The 27948-nt window shown below is 37.9% G+C and overlaps 1 protein-coding gene across 4 annotated transcripts in view; it reads left to right on the forward strand.

Moving 5' to 3' along the window:
* The window catches only part of LOC149197264 (uncharacterized), a 208169-nt gene that overhangs the window by 121595 nt on the left and 58626 nt on the right, over positions 1-27948 (forward strand). The window lies entirely within an intron of this gene.

A 27948-nucleotide genomic window follows, 5' to 3' on the forward strand; every position in this document is an offset into this window, starting at 1 on the left:
AGAAAGGAGAAACAGAAATGTTGTAAGCTTTACCTTAGATTTTCTATTGCTTGCTGTTGCACTGGAACATCACTTGAAGCTTTGACTCAATTCAGGCTCATCACCTCGTACGTACAGCCTCTAGATATTCTAGTCACAAGAGGCACCGTGAACAAATATCTAATACTTGTAGTGAACTGTATCTGTTATAACCCCATGTCTTGGCCTGTGATATAGGGGAGTTTCATTGAAGCCCAGTATCTGAGAAAGTTAATTCTACAATTTTCAGCCACAACTACCTCACTTCATTCTGTAACAGCTATGGGAAAAGGTTTCCACTGGGGCAAGGAACAGGAGAGGTCTCGAAGAGCTGGAAAGAAAAAGCAGCCATGCACCGGTATTTGACCATGCCCAATCTACAACTACCTTTTGAGATAGAAACAATTGTGAGTAGGTATGCAATGGGGGCAGTCCTCATGCAAGGAAGAAAACCAGTCTGTTGCCATTTGGAGTGTTAAATCCTGAACCTAGCACTTGGCAATTAGTTCCTAGCAGATTTATCACAGATCTACAGAATAAATGCACAACTAGGTTCTTAACACAATTATTCAGCGGAAGCAAAATTACAGCCAATCTCACTCACATGCGACACATACAAATTCTGCCCAATCAAATCAGTTCTCCATTGAATCCTAATCAAAACTTACCTGGGCTCCAGTCTTGGGATAATGGCCTATTGAAATATGTAACTAGGTTTGGTCTTCATAATAACATGGGTAATCATGATTTTTTATAATTAATGAAAAAAAGAAAAATAAAAGTATTTAATGCTTGAGGCGTGGGTTTCATGCTCAGGGAATTTTATTTTTGTAGATCAGGCTCCCATTGTGAGCTATTAGGTTTGGTCATTAAGTCATAAAGTTGATTGAGTCAATGTCATGTATTGAAAACCCATTTGGGCATGTTACATATTGTAAAAGAGAATTTATTTGAGTCATAAACCCTCCAAGACCTTGTCACAAGTACTTCATCTAGTTGGCCTTCAAAAGGAGATGAAGATCATTCTAGAAGAGGATGTCGGCCTAGTCACAAGCACAAGTCGGCTTATTTAGCATGGACAAACTACTATATAAAGGAGGACTCGACCTCACTTGTTGGGCATTCATTCAAGCATCTGAAATTCAAGAAGAAGTGCGAGAAAACACTAGAAGGCAGCCTCATAACCAGCGAAAGGAAAGGGAAGGAGAGCGAAGAGTTTTTGGCACTATTTTGGGTCATCTTCCTCGCATGTGTGACAGAGATTAGGGTTTTTGCAGTAGGGTTATATCATTCCTTGAAGAAGCCATGAAGGAGATCACCAAACCAACATTCTTGCTAGCCGAAATCACAAAGGGAAGTCTCCAAGTCAAGCAAAGAAGGAAAGCATCACCAAACTCCTCCAATCAGCTCACACGTGTGGAATTGCAGAGGTTCAGGCAGGCCGAGAATTGCAGGACTGTGGAAAAGGGCCGACATTTCAGAGTAGCCGAGATTAGCAGTGCAAGAAGTCAGTTTGACTAGTGTTGACTTGGGCAAGAAGGAGAAGCTGTGAAAAAGGTCTTGTGACTTGGTCTTAGAGAGGTTAGTAGGTCAAGGGTCTTGGTCTTGGAATTCATCACTTGAAGATTCTATAAGAAAAAGAATTCGTTTGGGTTTTCCTCTCAAGTTGGAGAGGTTTTGGCCCTAACGGATTGCCTACATCTTGTGTCCCTTGTCTCATTATTGTTTATGTTTTGATAGTTGCTTGATGAAGTAAACACTCTAATAATCAAAAGCTAAAGAAGAACCTAATCAAAAGAAGTAAAAAGTATTCACAAGCAGACATCACTTCTAGTGAAACCACCTCTTATCTCTACCCTAAATTTCTCAACGTGGCCCAATTGAGAAATTTACAGTTACAACATTCCCTAGATCTGATCCATTTGATCAGGCCCTAGATCTATACTTGATCTCCTTGGTTGATTTGGATCTCCTTGTTGAGAAATCTAGGGCATCAATAGTTAGGTGATTTCTCTATCTTGATAATTGCTTGTGAGAGCTTTTTCACTTCTTGATTATAATCTTCTCTTGCTTATGTTATTATAGTGTTCTTTTCATCAAGACAATTACCAATGCATGAACAATAAAGGAGACAAGAGACACAGTATGTAGGCTGTCATCCAAGGCCAAAACCTCACTCTTTGAGAGGAAAACCCAAACAAATTCTTCTTATAGAACCTTCAATTGAAAATTTCCAAGACCATGAAAAAGACCCTTGACATTAGAACCCTTCCAAGACCAAGTCACAAGCCTCCTCTTCTCCCTTAGATCAACGCTGCTATTCTTCTTCCTCTTCTCGGCTTCCTTCAGAATTTCAGCGTCTCCTTATAGGTCTACAACTCTTTTTTTCACAACAGAAACCCTAGATTAGAGTTGCTTCTTGAATAATGTTAAAATTGGCAACTAGGGCCAAACTCCATGTGGGTCACCTCAGTTATGGCAACTGATATTTTTCTTGGATTTCTCTCATTGAGAGGTGTAGGATTCATCTAACGATTGTCCGATTTCGACATGTATTCATGGAGATATGAATTTATTTATGTTTCTTGACAATTTGTCAAGGTCAACCAACAAACAAAAGGTGTTTCACACCCCCAACTTATCCTCCACGATTCATATAAAAGGAGAAGACCTTGTGGCATTATTCCACTCATCTCACCACACATTTTCTCTCTCTCCTACGCATTAGAAGAGCATCTCTCACACGTGTGGTTGAAAGAAGAACACAAATTTCTGATTTTAGGGCAGCGTTGACCTGGGGTTGACTGTGGAGCAGCAGGGTTGTATTTTGCATGCGTTGACCAGCGAAGAGGAGGTTTGACTGCATTTTTGTGTTGGACAACCTATCCTAGGCTAGCCTCATGTTGGATAGTCAAACGTTGACTTGTTTGACCACATATTTGACCAACATTGACTGGTTAGGGCTGACTGTAGAATTGCTGATGCGTTGACTGCTGTTTGACTGGGTATTGTGGACTGTTTAGGGTTTCCTATGCTTGCTGTTGAAGACCGAGTTCTTTAAGGTTGACTTGAGGTCATTTGTGAGCTGTTTGACTAGCTTTGACTTTGCTGGTTAGGGACTTATTGCTGCTGTTGTAAAATCACAGATTTGTGATGTTGTACTATCTCTCACTTTTTGCTGAATTATTGAAGAATATAGAAGAATTGATTAAAGGGTTTCCCCGCATTGGAGTTTGTACCTGGCTGGTGCCACATCTTGTGTCTCTTGTCTTGGATTGTCTTCTGTTGTTTACATTTATGTTCTATTTGCATTTTACTATCATGTTAATGTGATTGCTATACTAGAAATTGATATTGGGCTTGTTGACCACTACGTGTCAACGACCCATAGCAGTACACCCTCTTTTTTCGCAAAAGGGATAGCACCTGATCGATGTGTCTGTGTCGTTCAACTATTATCATCAGCCTGATTATCATGTTATAATGTAAACCCATTTTGCATGTATATGATGTAAATAATCTCAGCAGAACTGTGTCATGTATGTAATGACCTAGGTAAACCTACTTTTCTGGTGACGATCTACATCCTGGGAGGTTTTCTGTCTCATCGATCCATTCTCGAATGGTCGACAGGGTTTTCCTTCAGTCTCACCCCAAAGCCGGAATGCATCTTGTCACTAGGATTTTATGCGAGTCCTAGTGTTATAGATCAAGTCTATGTAAAAGTGATTTGGGAATAATCTTAACTATTTAGTTAGGTTATTTTATTACAAATTGCTTGGTCTGCTGGATTATATTTGTGTTGCAGAAATGGGTAGTTTGTGAGGGTCTATTACAGATGGGGTTTCCCCCTTATGATGTAAAAAATATGAAAATTTTGAGAAGATTCTTCGGCGAAAATCACATAGAGATACTTTTGTCGACGCCTTTCGAACCAACCAGTGTGGTTCATCGTCAGGACAAGTTCGAAACGCGTCGACAAAAGTATCTCTATGTGATTTTCACCGAAGAATCTTCTCAAAATTGATATGGATCATAGAAGCCTAAATTCGATATGAAAATTATGATATAAAGTATCTTGAGGGTTGGAAAAATATAAATTACCCCCTCATAGGTTGATTAATTAAATTTTCTGGCCAAAAATTAATTAAAATCCTAAGCCAGAAATTTAATTAATTCTAGGTCGTAGGTAAATTTAAATTCTCGATTTGGAGAAAATGTTTAGCCAATTTCATGCGTCCAACCAGAAAATCCTTTCTTCTTCTAATTTTTTCAGCAAAATTCGTCGGTTCTTAAAAATTAAATTTTAAAAGGTCCCGGGACTTGAGGTAAATTAATTATTTTGCCAAATTTTAAGCTTTTGGTCCCTAGGAATTAATTCAAAGTCAATTTTTTGAAGAAATTAACTCAAAATTTTTATTTTTGAGTAAATTAAAATGCATTTAATTGAAAAATTCGAATTTCCTCAAGAATTTAATTTTTCGACGGATGAGATTAAAAGAAATTTTAAACCTCATCAACGGTCGAGATTGCTTTGACGAGGATCACTCGAACTAGCCGTTGAAGGATGTATCTTTAAATAGGAGGTCATTTATCAGTTGATCCATCAGATCTTTGAGTCGTGTGTTAATCAAAAAGCTCTCGTGTAATATTTTTTGAATAATAAAGAAAGACTTTGGGGTTAATCTTCGCTGGTGTTACTCTTGATGGAAATACTGTAAGATGTGTCATTTTTCATGCATAATTTTTTTTAGCCATTGATAATAGCTTTTGAAGAGTGATTTGAGTACAGGTATCTTGCTCAGTCGCTGGGGTTTAAGTGATAATTTAAATTTTGAATGTAATTGCACGTATCTCTATTTATCTGAATTTTATTATTATTTTCTTGCTCTATTTTGATGCTTGAATTGAGTTTTGATTTTTAGATCTTTGGGCGTTAGGGGAAGTTTTCAGTTGGACCATCCAACTCCTGATCCATGTTTTCTGAAGAGCCCAACTTACTTTGATCCCAGACTTATCATAAGATTTTTATTGGCGAAGCATGAAGGGTATTGAGCTATAAGCATCTCCTTTAAAATTTAAAAAAATATTTTTTGTGTGGGAAATTGATAGATCTGGCTGTTGAGAGCCTTAGATTATCAGATCTGGGAGCAGAGTTGGACTCATACACCTCAAATCTGATAGATCTACCATTCTTGTGCATAGATCTATAATTTTTTTTGGGTTTTCTGACTTGGGTTTCTGGAATTTTATTTATTTTTTGTATATTTGGGTTCTGGGTGTTTTTGTTTTCAGGTACAAGTTGCAGATCTAAAGGTGAAGTTTGATTTGAAGCCAGATCTAGGCCCTGGAGGGTAAGATCTAGCCTCAAAACCATTTTTTGCAGGAGCATTGTTTTTTCCAGTCCAAGGGTTTGAATTTATTTTTTATTTTATATTATTATTATTATTATTATTATTTTTTTTTTTTTTTTTTTTTTTATTTTGGAAAAAATCTTATAAGGGTTTTATAGTTTGAAGGGTTTCAAATTTTCTGAAAAATTCATAAGTTTAGGAAAGGAAATTTTAAGTAGAAGAATAAATCCTTTTAAGCAAAATTTTTTGGGAAAGTTTCTTAGGTTTTTTTTTTTGGCTACCATTTTTCTGTTTGCTGCCGAATTGAGCCTCCTTTTGGGCTATGTTTTTCCCTTCCAAAAATTTTCAAAATGTTCGTACTGTCTGCATTTCGAGTGTTTTCTGGAAATTTTGGATTTCCTTTTCCCTGCTAACCTTGCTTGCGTTTTTCCCTTTTTCTCCTTAGGCATCTAAGATCCCTACTCTCCTCTTGATTTGCCTTCCACTCGCAGCCATTTTTGCTACGCAGCTCCCTGCTGCTTGCGTCCTTCTCTTTGCTGTTCGATCTCTTCCTTCCCAATGGCTACCCAGATCTGCGTCCATCGCTCTTGCCTCTCTCCCTCTGCCGCTGCCATAGCCCACTGCCGGTCCTTCTTCCATCGCTCCTCCCTTTGCCGTCTTTCCTTTCCGTTCCTCCAGACCGGCGTCTTTCACTTCTGTCAACCTGCAAACAATCATTGCATTCCCTTTTCCCTTGAGCTCCATTCATGTCTGCTGCCGTCGAACTCTCTCTGCTGCCACCAAACCTGCAGGAACATAAAACAAGCAAAAACACTTTCGATTTTCTCTTTTTTGGGTGTCCAATAGTTTATATTTTTCTTTTAGTGTCACGGTTAGGGTTTAGGTTTAGTTCTTTCTTTTTTAAAATTTCGATTTCATTTAAATAAAACTTTAGTTAGATTCATTAAAAGAAAAAAAATTGATTTGGTTTATTTTTGATATTTTAATTTGATTTTCTTCCACCTTTTTTTAAAAATTTTTAAAGTTATGATTTTAATTTTGATTCAAAAAATATAAAAAAAACTCTAAAGCTAAAAAATCATAAAAAATTCCAAAACTCTAAAAAATAAAAAATAAAATTCATGTGACTAAAAATTTAAATCAAAAGTAATTTTTTGCATTTAAAGATTTTAAATTTTTTATGTGGCCTCTCGCCAATTACTATTATTTTTTTAAATTATTAAATCATCTTGATTTGTTTTGGTCACTTTTAAAAAAAATTCTTAATTGATCATTTATCGCTTCATAAAACTTAGCACATCGAAGAATTTCTCCTAAGGAATGATTAAATCGTTAATTTAAAGTTCATTCTTGGTGTCTTTTTGTGTTAAGGGTAAAATCTGAAGAAATTTTTTGTGGTATTAACATTTTTCATTTCTCTATAGTTAAGCACGCTTAAATTTTTTGTATCTAAAGATTGACTATAGGAAAGCGATAAATTTTCCTAGAGTTGGGTCACTAAGCTTAAATCATTCTAATTCTAGGACTGTGAATTGATTAGCATTTAAATTTCATGGTTTTTTAAGTATTTGGATCTCTAGAAATTTAATTGCTAGAATATTTTGCATCTATTGAAATTGATCGTCATTGCTTGAATTATTTGATGTTCGTTACATGTTAGATATTTTGCGAATATTTTCAAGTAATTGTTAAAGTACTTGGTCGTGGAATGGTAATAAATTGCATGTCTTTGTTTCTTAAGCTGAGTATTTTTTGAGCATCTGTTGACATTGATATTTAATTGCAAAGAAGTTTTTGTTCTCTTTGAGCTATAATTGTATCAAAAAGATTTGAACTAAGCTTGTGGTTTAATTGTGATATTTTCAGGGGTTTATTTTTAAGTCTTCATCCAATAAAGCGAACATTTCATTTTGGTAATTGAGGGCTTTTGCGACACAAGTGTTTCTAATCCTCGAGTCTAACTTCATCTCATCATCTAGTGCATTTGCATAAATAAAATTTAATTCCAAGCATAAGCTTGCTCGATAGACATATAAGTATCCATCCATCTTTGGTTGAGAACCCTGCTTTTAATAGTACTTCAAACGTTGACCTTGCAGTCATTAGAGCCACAACTCTCTGTAGCGTCGAAGGCACTGGGTATGTTAGATTTTAAGGAGAGGTATCGTTAATCACACCTGAGCGTGTTTCACCTTATCTTCTCTCAGCGAATTACTACGAAATTAGGCTCAACACAGAAAGGATCGAAGGATTCAAATTCAAATAGACATTTAACCAAAATTAACCAAGATTCTTGCATCTCACATTAGCTTTAGGATCTGTATTTCATATAAGATAGTCATTCATCTAAGCAACAATCGCTAATCGATTACTTGGTCTTAATTTCCTTAGCAAGATTGTTGGCTCCATAAGGCACTTGTATCAATTGTTTAAAATCTAATCAAATCCTGTAAGTCTTGCTAAATCTTAATCAAGTAATTGGTCGCTTCACTGTGTCTCCCGAACTGGTTGGTTCCCAACTAGTTCTTCTTCATTCCATTTTCCATAGGGTCTACCACCCTTAGCCTGTTGTAAGGAGACAACTTAAGTGGAGAGATTGGGATCAGAGTGACAACCCCCGATCTGAGCCATTGTCGTGGTGCCTAGAATTTGGTGCGACAACATTTTTTGGCACCGTTGCCGGAGAATGAATTTCTTAGACTTTGGCTTTACGACATAAGACATTCATCTCATTTCATTCTTCTCATCCTTTCGTCTCTTGCCAGGATAAGTTCCTTGTCCTTTGTTCCTCGCTTTTGGGTTATTTCAAGTTAGATTTTTGTCTGAGTGGCGACTCCACTTCCTCTATCTTCTGTAAGAGTGTGTACTAGAAGACATCCAAGCAGTTTGGTTAATCCTGCTCCTGATCCTGAAAGGGCTCTCAGAGTATGATTACACAAACTCTCTTCTCGTACCCTTCTTGTTAATCTCGGACAAGAAGCTCTCTCTGATATCCATTTGCTTTTTCCTAACCCAGTTGAGCACGACATCATGGACGTGTTCGCCCCTTGTAACTTTGCTAACATTCAAGGTTATCCCAATGATCTTCCAGACCATGGGATGGATAAATTGCCTTCCTTTCAGGGCAATAATGCAATTAGTGTTAATGCTCATCTGAAAGCTTTTGGTTCTTGGCTGGGTAAGTATGCGAGGGCTATTGATTATAATCATGAAGATGTAAAAATGAGCCTTTTTGTTCTTACCTTGGAGGGGGATGCTTTAGATTGGTTTACGGAAAAGCCTCATAATTCATTTGATTCTTTGCAATCGATTATTAATGCCTTTAAGGAAAAGTATGGAGATAAGAGAGAAGAAAGGCATCTTGTAAAAGCTATCAATGTCATTAAAAAGAAAGAAAATGAGACCATAGAAGAATTTAATAAGAGGTTCAATGATATTATCAAGGAATTACCTCAAGATTATAAACCTCCTGACAAATCTCTTCGGGACTTCTATATTGATCCCTTTAGCCCTGATCCCTCTTATGAATTATGGCGTGCTAAACTTCCTAATTATAGGGATTGTCAAGCTTTAGTAGTAGAGCTTGAAAAAGATAAGAAGACATCTGGGAAGTCTGAAATCCCAGGTTTTGATAGGGCTTCAACAAAATTGAAAGAATCTAAAGGAAAAGAGGTTAAAGAATCTGAAAACATGGAGCTTAACCAAGCGAAATTAATCTCTAACCATGCTAAGGAGATAACTACTTTGCAGTTTAGGTTGGTTCAAATGGAAAGAGCTCAAACACAAAATTTCCAGCCTAGAAATAATAATAATAATCGAAATAATTGGCAGAAGAAAGGTCAATCTAGTGGCTAGAGACCACCTAATCCACTTGAATCTACTAATTTGGTTGATGAAGCTCCGCCTTATTGTCGAGCTTGTGATGCTCTTCATGAGGAGGCTACTTGACCCACAATTAAAAAGAATTTTGGATAGTGGAATGTTTGGGCAAGTAATCAAATAAATGTAGTGGATAAAGAGTTTTCTTTGTCTATGGAAGATTGGATGGAAGTTAAGGAAAACAATCAAGATGTTAGGTGTTCCACATTAGCTTTTAATATAAATAATTTTGATCATGAAACTGATATGATGGTTAAATTATTTGGTGAAAAGCCTTCTCCAAAGCAAGTCATGGAAATTGCTAAAGATAAGGGTTTAGGATAAAGATCAAAGTGGGAATCAAATTCCCCTTTGAAGTTTTAACCCGGGTTCAAACTCTAGATCAGATATTGATTTGGGAAGTTGGTTTAATAATGCAAAAATCTGGGTTCCTTTCGCCGAAATTGCGAAGATTCCTTCCCAAAGGGCTAAGTTACTAAAAGCTATTGAAGCTCCTCAAGTGAATGTTTCTCAACAGAAGGCACCTGAAGTTGATTATCAGGATGCTCCTATATATTTGCAAAGTTTGGATTCAGATAACAAGGATCATCAACCATTCTTTATTACTTTGATGGTTAATGAATATATTATGAATAATTGTATGCTGGATTCTGGTGCATCAGCTTGTGTCATGACCAAGAGGGTCATGGAACAACTTAATTTAAGAGTTTCTAGGCCTTACTACAATATATGTGCCATGGATTCTAAGAAGATTGAAGTTCATGGGTTAATCAAGGATTTACAAGTTCATTTATCGGTTTACCCTTATGATTGTTATGGACATTGTTGTTGTTGATGTCCTGATGCTTGGTGTATGCTTTTATCTAGAAAAAGGGCCTCTGACTTAGGAGGGAGTATTCAAATGAATTGGTCATATGCTACGATTCCTTATCCTAGAGGTGATGGGTTTGTAAGACTCAATAGAGAGCCCGAGAGAAGATTCCATGTTGAAGATCCTAAGAGACCTCATAATGAGATAATTAAAGAACAATCTGACATTGGGAATTATGCTATTCTGTCTAATTCCATAGTTCTTCCCGATCATAAGGTTGATAAAAATATTGGGGATCTCAAGGATAAAGTTTGGTACATGTATTTTGATGGTGCATCATCTAGGCATGGTAAAGGTGCGGGAATAGTACTAAAATCTCCCCTTGGTCATATTTTCAAGTTTGCCTATCGATTGGAATTTGAAGCAACCAACAACGTTGTTGAATATGAAGCTTTGTTGTTGGGTCTTGAGTTGGCAAAGAGTTAAGTTGCTCAGCATCAAGGGTGATTCTGACTTAGTTATCATGCAAATTAAAAATAAATTTACATGTAAAAATCAAAAGTTAAGGAATTATCGAAATGTTGTATGGGATACAATGGAATACTTTGATGCTCTCGACCTTTAAGTTATCCCGAGAGAACAGAATAGTTTGGCAGATGAGCTTGCTGTAGTTGCTTCTACTTTGCAGTTATCTGATGGGATGATCAACGATAAGATAAAAATGGAAGTTATATTTAGGCCTTCTGTTCCAGATAATTCAAAACATTAGCAAGTTTTTAATGATAAAAAACATGTGATCTGTTTTCTTTATAATTTGGATGAGTTTGAAAATTTTCGGATAGATTCTAAGGAGGATGGATCTAATGATCATGAAGATATTATAAATCCTACTCCTAGGAATGTTGTTTCTTTAGAACAACACTTTGATCGGCATGATGCCACAAAGATGAAAGAAGAAAAAAAAATGGATCAAGGCGAATTCATCGAGATTGGTACCTCCAGTGATCCCAAGATTATCAAAATTGGTAAGGGTACTAATGATTAAGAAAGGAAAAAGTTAACCAATTTACTTCGTGAATATCGGGACGTTTTAGCATTTTCTTATGATGAATTAAAAGGTTATAGGAAAGATGTCATGGCGCACACTATTCCCTTGAAAGATTGAAATGCTAAACCCTTTCATCAAAAGCTTAGGCAAATAAATCCTAAGTTAGCCCCTTTGGTTCAAAAGGAGCTTTCAAAGATGCTTGTGGCAGGAATTATCGCTCAAAGGAGGCATTCAACATGGTGTTTCAACCTGGTGATTGTTAGAAAAAAGAATGGTACAATTAGACTTTGTGTTGATTTTCGCAACCTTAATCTAGCATGTAAGAAAGATAATTACCCTTTCCCAAACATGGAGACTATGTTGCAAAGAGTAATTGGTTCTGGAATGATGTCATTGCTAGATGGTTTTTCTGGATATAATCAGGTATGGGTTAAAAAGGAGGATCGTCACAAAACTACATTCACCACACCATGGGGTACTTTCGAATATATTAGAATGCCGTTTGGATTAACCAATGCTGGGGCTACATTTCAAAGGGCTATGGATTATGCCTTCAAGGGTTTAATTGGGAAGATTATCGAAATTTATCAGGATGATCTTACTGTTTTTTCTAAGGATGGTATTAGTCATATAGGTCATCTTAGGCAAGTTTTTGATAAATGTAGAGAGTATGGGATTTCCTTAAATCCGGCTAAGTCTGTTTTTGGAGTAACTGAAGGGAAATTACTTGGTCACATCATTTCTAAAGATGGAATCAAGATTGATCCTGAAAGAGTTGAGGCAATCCAAAAGATTTCTCTCCCTCATAATCTTAAATCCCTTCAATCTTTTCTTGGAAAACATTTTTTCTTAGAAGATTTATTCCAAATTACGCAGAAGTAGCTATAAGCCTATTCAAAGTCTTCTGAAAAAAAATGTAAAATTTTTATGGAAAGAATATGGCAAAAAGGCTTTTCAGGAAATCAAAGGTGCTATTGCAAAAGCTCCTGTTTTAGTTAGTCCTGATTACTCGAAGGATTTCATGATTTTCTCTTTCACCTCTGAAGATACCATTGCTGGTGTCTTATTGCAGAAAAATAAGGATGGTCATGAGCAGCCTATTGCTTTCATGAGTAGAGCACTTCAAAATTCTGAATTAAATTACACTACCATGGAAAAGCAGGCCTATGCCTTAGTCAAATCTCTTAAGCATTTCAAAACTTATGTGGGCTATTCCAAAATCATTGCTTTTGTCCCACATTTTGTGGTTAAAGATATATTAACTCAAATTTATTGCTTAGGGACTCGTTCTAGGTGGGTTACTAAAATACAAGAATATGATTTAGAGATTAGACCCACCAAGTTAGTCAAAGGTCAAGGATTGGCTGAAATGATGATTGAAGGTAATGAGAAAGCTCTTGGTTTGATTTGTCTTAACGATTCATCTTCACTTGAGCTGCAAAGATTAGGAGAGCATGAGTGGTACAAGGACATTATTTATTACTTGTTAAATCTTACATGTCCTAACCATTTAGTCGCTCATAAGAGAAGGGCTCTTAGATTAAAAGCCACTAGGTATTGCCTCATGAAGGATGGCCTTGGATGGAGAAATCCTGAGGGCATAGTACTTAGGTGTGTTGATGAAATTGAGTCCAAGAAGTTAATTTCTGAGTTTCATTCAGGATTTTGTGGTGATCGTCATGCTGCTAGAACTACTACCCACAAAATTTTGAGAGCTGGTTATTATTGGCCTTCGATTTTTTCTAATGTGCATAAGTTTGTTAGAAGTTGTCAAGCCTGCCAACTATTCACTAGGAAGCAAAAGCTTGCTGCCCTGCCCTTACAACCTGTGGTTGTGGAGGCACCTTTTCAGCATTGGAGTCTGGATTTCGTTGGGAAGTTTCATGAAAATTCGAGCAATGGCTACTCATGGATTTTGACTGCTACTGATTATTTTACTAAATGGGTTGAAGCCATCCCTGCTAAGAATGCCACTGAAAAGGTCATTATGGATTTCATTGAAAATAATATCATTACTAGATTTGGTGTCCCTGCTAAGATCACTATTGATAATGCCAAGGCTTTTAGTTCTTCAAAATTTTTCATCTTTTTGTTTCAAGTATGGTATTGTCTTATCTCATTCATCTAATTACTATCCTCAGGCTAATGGACTTGCTGAATCAAGTAATAAAAATCTTATAACCATTATCAAGAAGATAGTAGGAGATAATAAGCGATCTTGGGATAGTAAAATCAAATTTTCTTTATGGGCAGATATGATTACTAAAAAAAAAACTACTTGTAAAAGTCCCTTTGAATCAGTTTATGGCTTGGATGTAACTTTACCTGTGCACCTTAAATTGCCATCTTATCAACTCCTTCAACATTTTTACTACTAATAAAGGTGTTGTTCAAAATATAATTGATCAGATTGTGGAGTTGGATGAAACTCGTAGGACAACTTTTGATAATATGTGTAAAAGTCAATCTAACATTAAGAAAAACTTTGATAAATCATCTCGATCTAGATCTTTGCAGGTTGGAGATATGGTACTCCTTTGGGATCGCAAGAATGAAAAACTAGGAAAACATAAGAAATTTGACAGTTTGTGGTTGGGACCATACATTATCCGAGACATTGCTGGGCCAAATTCATTCCACTTGAGCAGATTGGATGGCGAACCACTTGACTTACCTGCAAATGGCCAAATGCTCAAGCTATTCTTCAAAGATGACATCTGATGCCATGGGGCATCCTTTGCATTGTATTTCTAACCCCACCCCTTTCATTTCAACATTTTATTTCTGTTTTAGGATTAGATTTACTTTTCATGTTACTAGATAGTTAATAAATGAAGAGCTTATATCTTTCCTGTGCTTAATGTTATAGGATGATTTTTTAATGGACACTACTTATGTTATCTTGTGTGTTGCGTGGATGCAGATTCTGGATTCTCACATTCCTCCGGTGCAACAACGTGTCCCCAAGTAGAGCTAGATGTTGACCACTACGTGTCAACGACCCATAACAGTACACCCCTTTTTTCGCAAAAAGGATAACACCTGATCGATGTGTCCGTGCCGTTCAACTATCATCATCAACCCGATTATCATGTTATAGTGTAAACCCATTTTGCATGTATATTATGTAAATAATCTCAGTAGAACCTTCTCATGTATGTAATGGTCTAGGTAAACCTACTTTTCTAGTGACAATCTAACATTCTGGGAGGTTTTTTGTCTCACAGATCCATTCTCGAATGATCGGCAGAGTTTTCCTTCAGTCTCACCCCAAAGCCGGAATGTATCTTGTCACTTGGATCTTAGGCGAGTCCTAGTGTTATAGATTGAGTCTATGTAAAAGTGATTTGGGAATAATCCTAACTATTTGGCTAGGTTATTTTATTACAAATTGCTTGGTTTGTTGGATTATATTTGTGTCACAGAAATGGGTCATCTGTGAGGGTCTATTATAGATGGGTTTTCCCCTTTATGATGTAAAAAATATGAAAATTATGATGTAAAATGTCTTGAGGGTTGGAAAAAAATAATTTATCCCCTCATAGAGTAATTAATTAAAATTTCTGGCAAAAAATTAATTAAAATCCTAAGCCAAAAATTTAATTAATTCTAGGTCCTAGGTAAATTTAAATTCTCCAAAGGCAAAATTCATCGGTCTTTAAAAATCAAATTTTAAAAGGTCCCAGGACTAAGATAAATTAATTATTTAGCTAAATTTTAAGCCTTTGGTCCCTGGGGGTTAAGTCAAAGTCAAATTTTTGACTTTAATTTTTCAACGAATGAGATTAAAAGAAATTTTAATCCTCATCAACGGTCACGAGGATCAATCGAACTAGCAATTGGAGGTTTTATCTTTAAATAGGAGGTCATTTGTTAATTGATCCATCTGATTTTTGAGTCGTGTGTTAAACGAAAAGCTCTCGTGTAATCTTTTTTGAATAATAAAGAAAGACTTTGGGGTTAATCTTCTTGGTGTTACTCTTCATGAAAATACTGTAAGATGTGTAGTTTTTCAAGCATAATTTCTTTTTAGCCATTGATAATAGCTTCTGAAGAGTGATTTGAGTATAGGTATTTTGCTCAGTCGCTGGGGTTTAAGTAATAATTTAAATTTTGAATGTAATAGCAGGTATCTCTATTTATCTGAATTTTATTATTATTTTCTCACTCTATTTTGATGGCTGAATTGAGTTTTGCAGGAAATTTTTGATTTTTAGATCCTCGGGTGTTAGAAGTTTTTAGTTGGACTAGCCAACTCCCGATCTGTGTTTTCTGAAGAACCCAGCTTAATTTGATCCCAGGCTTATCATAAGATTTTTATTGGTGATGCATGAAGGGTTTTGAGCTAAGAATCTCTGTTAAAATTTAAAAAAATTTAATTTTTGTGTGGGAAATTGATAGATTTGGCCGTTGAGAGCCTCAGATTATCAGATCTGGGAGCGGAGTTGGACTCATACTCCTCAGATTTGATATATCTACCATTCTTGTGCATAGATCTATAAATTTTTTTGGGTTTTCTGACTTGGGTTTCTGGAATTTTATTTATTTTTTGCATATTTGGGTTTCGGGTGTTTTTGTTTTCAGGTACAGGTTGTAGATTTGAAGGTGAAGTTTGATTTGAAGCCAGATCTAGGCCCTGGAGGGTAAGATTTGACCTGGAAACCATTTTTTGTAGGAGCACTATTTTTTCCAGTCCAAGGGTTTGAATTATTATTATTATTATTATTTTTTAAATTCTGGAAAAAATCTTATAAGGGTTTTACACTTTGAAGGGTTTCAATTTTTCTGAAAAATTCATAAGTTTTGGAAAGGAAATTTTAAGCAAAAGAATATATCCTTTTAAGCATAAATTTTTGGGAAATTTTCTTAGGTTTTTCTTTGCCTACCAATTTTTTGTTTGCTACCGAATTGAGCCTCACTGCGTTTTTCCCTTCCAAAATTTTTCGAAATGTTCGTACTGTCTGCATTTTGAGGGGTTTTGGAAATTTCAGATTTCCTTTTCCTTGCTGACCCTGCTTGTGTTTTTCCCTTTTTCTCCTTAGGCATTTCAGATCCCTACTATCCACGTGATTTCCCTTCCACTCGCAGCCATTTCTGCTACCCGAGCTCCCTACTGCCTGCGTCCTTCTCTTTGTTGTTCGATCTCTTCCTTGCGAGCGACTACCCAGATCTGCGTCCATCGCTCCTGCCTCTCTCCCTCTGTCGTTGCCATAGCCCGCTGTCAGTCCTTCTTCCATCACTTCTCCCTTTGTTGTCTTTCCTTTCCGCTCCTCCAGATCGACGTCTTTTACTTCCGTCAACCTGCAAACAATCGTTGCATTCCCTTTTCCCTCGAGCTCCATTCATGTCCGCTGCTGTCAAACTCTCTCTGCCACCGCCAAACCCGCAGGAACATAAAACAGACAAAAACACTTTCGATTTTTTCTTTTTTGGGTGTCCATTAGTTTATATTTTTCTTTTAGTGTCAGGTTTAGGGTTTAGGTTTAGTTTTTTTTCGATTTCATTTAAATAAAACTTTAGTTAGATTCATTAAAATTTAAAAAAAAAGTTCGATTTGGTTTTTATTTCTGATATTTTAATTTGATTTCATTCCACCTTTTTTCTTAATTTTTTAATTTATGATTTTAATTTTGATTCAAAAAATATTAAAAAAAACTCTAAAGCTAAAAAATCATGAAAAATTCCAAAACTCTAAAAAATAAAAAATAAAATTCAAGTGACTAAAAATTTAAATCAAAAGTAAATTTTCGCATTTAAAGATTTTAAATTTTTTAGGTGGCCTCTGACCCATTACAAAATTTAAAAAATTATTAAATCATTTTGATTTGTTTTGGCCACATTAAAAAAAATCTTAATTTATCATTTACCACTTCATAAAACTTAGCACATCGAAGAATTTCTCCTAAGGAATAATTAAATTGTTAATTTAAAGTTCCTTCTTGGTGTCTTTTTGTGTTAAGAGTAAAATCTAAAGAAAAATTTTGTGTTATTAACATTTTTCATTTCTCTATAGTTAAACACGCTTAAATTTTTTGTATCTAAAGATTGACTATAGGAAAGTGATAAATTTTCCTAGGTTTGGGTCACTAAGCATAAATCATTCTAATTCTAGGATTGTGAATTGATTAGCATTTAAATTTCATGGGTTTTTAAAGTATTTGGATCTCTAGAAATTTAATTGCTAGAATATTTTGTGTCTATTGAAATTTATCGTAATTGTTTGAATTAATTGATGTTTGCTACATGTTAGATATTTTACGAAAATTTTCAAGTAATTGTTAAAGTACTTTGTCGTGGAATGGTAATATATTGCATATCTTTGTTTCCTAAGTTGAGTATTTTTTGAGCATCTGTTGATATTGATATTAAATTGCAAAGAAGTTTTTGTTTTCTTTGAGCTATAATTGTATCAAAAAGATTTGAAATAAGCTTGTGGTTTAATTGTGATATTTTCAGGGGTTTATTTTTAGGTCTTCATCCAATAAAGCCAACATTTCATTTTGGTAATTGAGGGCTTTTGCGACACAAGTGTTTCTAATCCTCGAGTCTAACTTCATCTTATCATCTAGTGCATTTGCATATAAGTTAGCTTTGCATAAATAAAATTTACTTCTAAGCATAAGCTTGGTCGATAGAGAAATAGTTATCCATCCATCTTCGCTTGAGAAGCCTGCTCTTAATGGTACTTAAAACGGTGACCTTGCAGTCGTTAGAACCACAACTCTTTGCAGTGTTGGAGGCACCGGGTATGTTAGATTTTAAGGAGTGGTATCATTAATCACACCTTAGTGTGCTTCACCTTATCTTCTCTCTGCCAATTTCTACGAAATCAGGCTCAACACAGAAAGGATCGAAGGATTCAAATTCAAATAGGCATTTAACTAAAATTAACCAAGATTCTTGCATCTCACATTAGCTTTAGGATCTGCATTTCATATAAGATAGTCATTCATCTAAGCAACAGTTGCTAATCGATTATTTGGTCTTAATTTCCTTAGCAAGATCGTTGACTCCATTAGGCACTGGTATCAATTGTTTAAAATCTAATCAAATCCTATAAGTCTTGCTAAATCTTAATCAAGTACTTGGTCGCTTCATTGTGTCTCCCGAACTGGTTACTTCCCAACTAGTTCTTCTTCATTCTATTTTCCCATAGGGTCTACCCCCCTTAGCTTGCTGTAGGGAGACAACTTAAACAGAGAGATTGGGGATCAGAGTGACAATCCCCGATCTGAGCCGTTTTCGTGGTGCTTAGACATTCTGTGTGACAACAGGGCTAATAAGAAGATTTGAAGTAAATTGCTTTTAAGCATAGAACATACCATAAATTAACATGGTATCAGAGTTGAGGTGAAGACAAAGCCCAAACAAGAGCAAGAGCAATCACCGAAGATAGTTGGAAAAATAAAAAAGGCTTCATGGGTTCCTCATCACACTTCCCGGCCGAAGACATGCTGTGTGAGAAGGCTGACTATCACAGATGGAAAATGTCTCTTGATTTGACATTGGAAGAGCAAGAAGTGTTGGACTATGTGAGGGGCAGAATTTTGGAGCCTCCATCAAATGCACCGGTTGCTACAAGGAACAAGTACACTAAGGGTGAATTTAAAGTGAAGAAGATCATCCGAGACTCTATTGACAAGCGTTTGGTGGCCTACATTTTCGAGTTGCACACCTCCAAGGAGATCTACGATAGACCAGTAAGCTTGTTTAAAGTTAGTGATGCAAATCAAGTTTTGTTCCTCAAAAAATAAGTTGAAGGATATTAAGAAGGGCAAGGACGAAGATATTCGATCCTACTTCTTAAGGATCACTGAGATCAAGAATGATCTCCTATCAATTGGAGAAGTCATTCCTGACAGGGAACTAAGTATCACTACCCTTGGAGGGCTCCCATCCAAATGGTACATATTTAGAACCACTCTTCTCAACAATGATCGAATTTCGGGATTTGAAGAATTGATGTCGAGATGCATTCAAGAAGAGACAAGGATGGTGGAGCAATAAATGGCTTCAAGCAAAGGCAACCCCATTGCTTTCTCCTCTCATGCCAAAAGGAGAAATAATTCTGGGTCTAATGGTCATTTCAAAGGAAAGTCCGGATCGAAGGGTTGAAGGAAAGGAAGATGCTTTGTTTGCAATAAATTTGGCCACTATGCGAGGAAGTGTCCAAATAGAAAGGAGACATCACATGATGATGATCAAAATCACTCGAGGGGCAACTCTAACCAAATCAAAGGAATGGCAGGTTCAATGGCAAAGGAAAGAGGAATGCGGGAAATCAGAGAAGTGGTCAACCCTCTAAGAAAGCAAGGAACTCCAGGTATGAATCAAATGTTGTTAACAATGAGAAAGATGAGTATTATTTGATATCGGCCCTCTCCACTACCTCTCCTCTGGACTCGTTGGGCAATTGGCTTATTGATAGTGGTACCTCAAGGCACTTCACTGGCTACAAGGAAGCTCTCTCTAATCTGATAGAGAAGGAGACAAACTTGGAGATTATTCTTGGAGATAATTCCACCTATCCCATAAAGGGTGTAGGGAATGTTACTCTTCAACTAAATCAGGGTAACACAATTCACTTGCAAGAAGTCTTATATGTACCTGATCTCAAGAAGAACCTGGTGTCCATTTCTGCAATGGAAGACAAAGGCTACAAGGTGGCCTTTATCGATGACAAGGTATGTGTGTGGAAAAAGAATTTTAAAGATGCTTTCACTCTTGGGTTCCAGGTTGACTCTTTATATCAAGTTGGAGGAAGTCCGTTGGGAGTCATGTTTTGCGACACATCTCTACAGTCTGAACTATGGCACCAGAGGTTTGCCTACCTTCATTATAAAGCTCTACCCAATGTGAGACAAATGCTGACAGGGATGCTCAAGTTCAAAGTAGAGCATGAAGGTGTATGTCCGGGATGTGCCGAAGGAAAGCTCAAAAGGGGACCGTTCCCCTCAAGCCATAGCAAGACCTCATACATTTTGTAGTTGGTTCACTCCAACATATTTGGTATGATGCCCGTGAACTCTTTGGGAGGATATCTATATTATCTCACTTTTACAGATGATTATTCTCGCAAGGCTTGGATATACTTCTTAAAAAGGAAGGATGAAGTGTTCTCCTGGTTCCGTCACTTCAAAGCCTTGATCAAGAATCAAATTGAGAAGAGGATCAAGATTTTAAGGACTAATAATGGGACTGAGTATGAATCCAATGAGTTCCATGACTTTTGCAAAGAAGTTGGTATTAAGAGGGAGACCACAACACCATACACTCCTGAGAAGAATGTTGTGGTTGAAAGGAAGAACCGTACGATTTTGGAAGTTGTTCGTTCCATGCTCCATGATCAAAGGCTTCCAAAGTTTCTATGGGCCGAAGTTGCAAATATCGTTGTATATGTGCAAAATCAATGCCCTCATCAAGCATTGGATTCCAAGACTGACGAAGAAATGTTCACTGGTAAGAAACCTTATGTCTCTCATTTTAGAATTTTTGGAAGTCTTGTATATTTTCATCTGCCGACAGAGAAAAGAAGCAAATTGGGTGCATCTGGTAAGAAGGGTATCTTTGTGGGCTATAACAAAACTTCTAAGGGCTATAAAATCTATGTGGCTGGTCAAAGGGAAGTCGAAATAAGTCTTGATGTCACCTTTGACGAAGATATGGCTCTTAGCAAGGTTGACAATCTTCCTATTCTTAGGAAAGATAAAGAAGCTAACACCAAGAAGCCAGATGAGAAGGAAGATGAGACGATGCCCGGTGTGGAAGAACCTATGGATCTTATTGGTCCCCCTCTGCAAGAGCCTTCCTCTTCTAGGAAGAGGCCCTCATGGCTTAGGGGGACTCTTGAAGATGCTGAGAGACATATTACATCCAGAGGGACTTTCCGTGAAAGTAAGAAACCGACCAGGTATCAGGGATACTTGACCATTATGAGCACCATCATTCAAAATGAGCCTTCATCGTTCGAAGAAGTTGTGAAGCATCAAGTATGGAAGGATGCTATGAATGAAGAATACAAGTCCATGATGAAGAATGATGTCTGGGATGTGGTACCCATATCCCAAGACAAAACAGTTGTCACCTCGAAATGGCCTTACAAAATCAAACATGGAGTTGATGGGAGTGCCGAAAAGTACAAGGCTTGCTTTGTTGCTCGAGGCTTCTCTCAAAAGGAAGGTGTAGATTATGATGAGATATTTGCACCTATTGCCCAATACACCACCATCCGATTGATCATAGCCCTCGCCGCTTCGCAAGGTTGGAACGTACATCAGATGGATGTCAAGACCGTGTTCTTGCGTGGTTCAATTAAAGAGGAAGTCTAATCGGTTTGAGATTCATAATCGGGAATCTCGTGTATGCAGGTTGAAGAAAGCTCTCTATGGGCTGAAGCAAGCACCCCGAGCTTGGTATGCGAGGATCGATAGCTACTTGATGAAGCCGGGATTCACTAGGAGTGAAGCCGATCCGAACCTTTATTTTAAGGTTGAAGATGATAAGCCTCTCATATTGGTGCTGTATGTTGACGACCTCTTTCTGACAGGTGTAGACCCTCTCATTCACAAATGTAAGAGGGAGTTGGCTTCCAAATTTGAGATGAAGGACCTAGGAATGATGCACTATTTCCTAGGGTTGGAGGTCTAGCAAAATCCAGGAGAAATTTTCCTATCTCAAGGAAAATACATGGTGAAGATAATGGAGAGATTTGGTATGGTGGATTGCAAGCCCGTGACTACCTCGATGGAGCTTAACTTCAAGAAGTTATGTGGTAGTGCTGCCGGACTTGTTTTGGGAAATGCTTATGAGTATCATCAACTCATAGGAGCATTGATGTTCTTGGTGAACTCCCGTTCGGATATATGTTTTGTAGTTAACATGTTGAGCCAATTTGTGGTTGAGCCTCATCACTCACATTGGATTGGTGCCAAGAATCTACTGAGATATCTTTGGGGCACAATCATTCACTGATTGAGATACACTGTCGGAGATGTGAGGTTGCATGGTTATTCCGATGCTGATTAGGCAGGCAGTGTGGTGGACCGAAAGAGCACTTCCCGATGTTGTTTCTCTTTGGGTTTTGCTTCAATATCCTGGATGAGCAGGAAGCAGAAGTCTGTGGCTTTGAGCACCGCTGAGGCAGAGTACGTTGCTACGAGTATGGCCTCCTGTGAGGCTGTCTGGTTGAAGCTCTTCAGTGAGCTGTTTGCACATACGCTGGATACTACCGTGATCCTCTGCGACAACCAGAGTGGGATTCATTTATTAGAGAATCTCGTATTTCACGATTTCTCCAAGCACATCGATATCAGGTACCACTTTATCCGGGATATGGTACAACGAGGAGCAATAAGGCTCCATCATATTGGGACTGATGAGCGGGTCGCCGACGTTTTGACGAAGCCCCTGGGAAAGGTCAAATTCTTGACTTTCCAAGAACGACTAGGAGTCGTGGAGAGACCCTCTTATGAGGGTCTTGTATGATGCATACATTGAGCTCTAGGAGCTTCGGGGGGCTTGGGGTACTTCTTGGAGCGACGAGCGACCATAGGGTGACTCACCCTCCCCTAGTGGTGCGCTATGTACATGGTGAATGATTTAGCCTTCCCCTGTGATACCCTATGGCGACATGTAGGCAGGATGAGTGGTTCATCCTTCTCTTGTCGAGACATCCTACCCATGCAATCTGGGACTCATGGGAAGTACCTCTCATCTGGCCAATGAGTAGGGAAATGAGGATAGGGACCATAGTAGTACCGATGGATGCATCGTGTATCTATTGTACTCCCTATGCTAGGATGACATTGATCTAGGATCAATTGGAACTGACTTCGGGTCAGTAAGAGTGATATAACTCACTCTCTTCTGGACCTGACTTCGGGTCACTAAGAGTGGTATGAGACACTCTCTTTATTTGGAATTGATTTCGGATCAATAAGAGTGTTATGACACACTCTCTTCATTGGGACAAACTTCGGGTCAGTAGAGGATGGTATGATACATTCTTGATCATTTCTTCTTCTTCATAATTCAACAGAGAAGCGCTGTGCAGGGCAATGCATTTGATGGCAGAGTTACAAACAAATGGATTAGCAGATGGAGTTCTTCCTAGTTGAGAGGGAGTGTTAAAATTGGCAACTAGGGCCAAACTCCATGTGGGTCACCTCATTTATGGCAGCTGATATTTTTCTTGGATTCCTCTCATTGAGAGGTGTAGGATTGATCTAACGATCATCCGATTCTGACATGTATTCATTGAGATATGAATTTATTTGTATTTCTTGACAATTTGTCAAGGTCGGCCAGCAAACAAAATAGTGTTTCACACCCCCAACTTATCTTCCACGATTCATATAAAAGGAGGAGAACTTGTGGCATTATTCCATTCATCTCACCACACATTTTCTCTCTCTCCTACGCATTAGAAGAGCATCTCTCACACGTGTGGCTGAAAGGACACATTTCTGTTTTTAGGGCAGCGTTGACCTGGGGTTGACTGTGGAGCAGCAGGGCTGTATTTTGCATGCGTTGACCAACGAAGAAGAGGTTTGGCTGCATTTTTGGGTTGGGCAGCCTCTCCTAGGCTAGCCGCATTGTTGGACAGTCAAATGTTAACCTGTTTGTCCACAGATTTGACCAACATTGACTGGTTAGGGCTGGCTACAAAATTGCTGATGCGTTGACTGCTGTTTGACTGGGTATTGTGGACTGTTTTGGGCTGCCTATGCTTGCTGTTGAAGACTGAGTTCTTCAAGGTTGACTTGAGGTCATTTGGGAGCTGTTTGACCAGCTTTGACTTTGTGGGTTAGGGTCTTATTGCTGCTGTTGTAAAATCACAGATTTGTGATACTGTACTATCTCTCTCTCTGCTGAATTATTGTAGAATATAGAAGAATTGATTAAAGGGTTTCCCTGCATTGGGGTTTGTCCCTGGTTGGTGCCACATCTTGTGTCTCTTGTCTTGGCTTGTCTTCTGTTGTTTACATTTATGTTCTATTTGCATTGTACTACCATGTTAATGTGATTGCTATACTAGAAATTGATATTGGGCTAATAAGAAGATTTGAAGTAAATTTCTCTTAAGCATAGAACATACCATAAATTAACAAATAATCTCCTCAAGAGGGAGACTCTTTTCTCTCTCTTACTCGGTTTCCTTCAGCAAAGTTTTCTGCTCAAACAAGATCACCTCTATGTAACTGCAATCTTCGATCTATCTTTGCCAACTTCAAACTTGCAATCTTCGCACGTGTGAAGGAAAACTAGCCCAAAAACAGTCCACAATGATGACGCTATGCTTCGCTATCCTCCTCCTTCCTTCATGACTTTAAGGCTCCTTCTATGATGATTTGTGCACTTGATTATCTCAAACTTGCTTCACTGAATTCTTGTCCTCCAAATGAGGCCGAGCACTGCTATATATAGTGGTTTGTTCATGATAGTTAGGCCGACATGATCACTTGGAGTAGGCCGACTTCATCTTTCTAGAATTATCCTTTCATTGTAGGCCGACTTGAGTGAGGGCTAGTGACAAGGTCTTGGAGGGTGAATTTACAAAAACAAATTTGACTTCTTACAAGGTGTAAAGTGCCTTCAATACATGCTAATGACTCTTTAGACTTTTATGACTAGATGACAAAAATCCCTAACAACTCACAATGGGAGCCTTAACTAAAAATAAAATCTCTTGCTCATGAAACCCATGATCTCTTCTTTACATCTTTTACATAAAATCACAATTGCATGTCATTATGAAGACTGAACTAAACCTAGCTACACTTTTCAACACTCCTACGCTGCACCCCTGCACCTTCCTCAGGCCTGACACACTTGGGTATCACACTCACTTATGAAGAGCCCTCTCTGAATGGCTTGTGCTACTATATGTTGTGTCTTTAATAGTGTATCATCCCCACCAAAGGGGTCTCATGTCATCATCATCATCAATCATCCTCAAAAACAGGGCAATGTCCATCAAGTAGGTGTAATGCAAGCCTGGGGGCATCCTATCGGCTTTCGGTTACATTAGCTCTCAAGACAATGTTCGAGCTTTGAAGGGTAACATCTAAGGTCCTGGATGAACGTGAAGGGATCATAATTTGTGCTCAAGCATCTAAAGTTCAACACTCCATAGTAAGCGTCCAACATCCTCCAACAATGTGCCTTGTGTAGTCATCAAGTGCGCAGGATGTCTTCTCTAAAGTATCAGTGAAGCATCATAGAATCCCTCAAGGGATGACTGCTATATTTGGGAGAAAACATTTAACCCATACAAAATCAAGTGAGATCAACACCACAAGTGCAAGAACCATAAAAGTATCAAAGTGGGCCATATTCAATGAAAAAAGGGCATCAAGGTACTTCACATGGGCCATATATAATGAAAAAAGGTATCAAAGTACTTCACACAAGCATCATCTTCAAATATCTTTCTACTTTATGAGTTGTAAAAATGTTACCTTGCTTATGTATGGGAAAGTTATCACAAGGCATTATTAGGTGCTTCCAACCCTAAGGGGAGGAATATTTCTTAGGTTGACCCTTTCAAAAGATAGGTGTGAAAGATGTTATCCGGGTTTACTTCATGAAGGATGCCATTGTTTGATATCGGGCTATGCTGTGCTCAACATTTTTGAGCATGTTATGGTGTGAAGAGGGAGCAATTGTGGCAGTTGAGTTACCCCTTTCCTCAGCCTATTTTTTCCACCCCTCTTGTGCGCGTTTTTCATCATTATTTTACATACATAGCTTGGGTTACAACCTTTCATTTATTATTGACCCCTCAAGGATGAAATTGTTCCTTATTCATCGGGGTTGGGATATGCAAAGTTCCTTTCATTTAGATAGCTCATGATTGAGCTAGGAACTGGGTGAGGGCTAATTAGGGAGGTAGAGCTCAGGTTAGGATGAGGAAGATAGGGTACCAATACAAGTGACATATAGTAATCAACCTGAAGATGGGATGTGGATATGTGGGGGAATTGGAAAGCGTTAAGTATGAAATCATGGAATGTTGCCATCATTTGAACCTCCTATTTGTGCCCCAACTAGATATTGGAAAAAAATGCCTCAGGGAAGGTCACATTGGACTAGGGGCAAGTGATAACCACCAAGGTGAAGCAAAGGAACAAATGTATAATCAAACGCTGTCTATTATCCAATTCAATCTGTGATCCATACTAGAAAGCCCTTGAACATTAAATGAAATCACTTGAATACGAAAATGGTTAATGTACGTCATAATAGATGACCACCTTCATTGTATGAGTAGGCTCAATGGAATAAAACACTGACTATAGAGTGGATGAGAAACATATGAGGCTAGCTATCTGTGGATCATGATAGGGCTAATGGCTGGGAAGCTGAACAATAGTAGAAAAATTTTCTGCTATGGGTTTTACGCACAGGTGGGTGAGTAATAGGCACCATTCTTAAGACATGTCCTCCAAGCTGGACCTCATGGCATCATTACACCCACATTTTTGTACAATTTGGAGATGTGTAGGCCTAGCTTACTTGAGTTAGATTGGGGATGCATCGAGGGTGTTCAAACCCTTTTGCTTTTCTGCATTGCCATATGCAAGAGGACGGTACTCCAACTTAGGAAGAATTTGTAGCACTCCCCTTCTAAGTTGGGAACATTTTCATATTAGTAAGTTGTTGCATCATCTCTGAAGATTTACAAACTTGACAACAACCACGGGCTAGCATCCATACCTTTATTGTTTATCAAATCCCATTACTAGGTGTTGATTTGGGGTAGCATCGGATGAACTCTAGCCACGAAATTTGGTGGAGAGGTTGGGGCACATAAGATCTCCAATACCTAGAAAGGGTTTGGGTAGATTCCAAACAGATAAGGAGATATTAAAATAATTAATATTTTTAATGGAGTCCTTAAGTCTAAACTTAGGAAAAATAAAATATTGTGTATTAATATGAATCTGTGTTATAATGGTCCAAAAGACATGGATCAAGCCAGATCTAATCTTAGCCGTTGATTAGGGACTTAATCTCGGCTGTTGAGATGTCAACAGAAAAAGTATAAGAGGTGGCTTGAGGGGCACTTGGAGAACACACTGAGGGAGACCAGTCAGTTCAATTTTTGGAGCAGGGTTTGCTGAGGAATTGAACCAGTGGTTTGGAGAGCAGTTAGGAGGTAGCAAGTACGGAACATAGAGACAGGAGATCAACGCAGAAGAGGCAGACGCAGAGCCAGAGGAAGCCACGCAGAGGTAGTAGAGACTGGCAGAGCCAGAAGGGCCTGTGTCATCCACACAGAGGCCGCAGGAGTGACGCAAAAGCCCAGAGAGACTGCGTAGAGCCTCAGTAGGCTGACGCAGAGGGTTTCAGGTTGACGCAGAGGGTTTCGGGCTGTAGCAGAGGTCAGTAGGGCCTACACTGGGTTTAGAAAAGAGCTGGAAGTTTGTCTATCTGTGGGTAAGCTAGTTTGGCACCCTGTTGTACAAGAAAATTGCTGAATAATAAAATCCTCCCTTACTGCACCGGTTTTCCCACATTGGGTTTTTCTGGGGACATTAGTCCAAAATCACTGTGTCCATGTGTGCATATGTTTGTTTCTGTATTATGGTGTGATATCTGCTATGGTATTTATTTTAATGTTTGTTGAAGTAATTTCATGAATAACTTATGATGAAATAAGTAGGAAAAGTAAATCAGTCGCTGCAGTGATAGAATTTTCACACTAGGTTCACCCCTCAGGTAGAGTACGTTGTTGGTTCTCCAATGTATCTTGTTTACTATAGTCAATTGACATATTGATGGTGAAGTGAACAAAGTTTGTTCTTCAGGTTAATTACTCCAGAAGACTTGGAATA

The sequence above is a fragment of the Pinus tabuliformis genome, chromosome 2_2 (genome assembly GCF_031772625.1).
Source record: "Pinus tabuliformis cultivar Carrire ecotype Pingquan chromosome 2_2, CPIR1, whole genome shotgun sequence".
NCBI lineage: Eukaryota > Viridiplantae > Streptophyta > Pinopsida > Pinales > Pinaceae > Pinus > Pinus tabuliformis.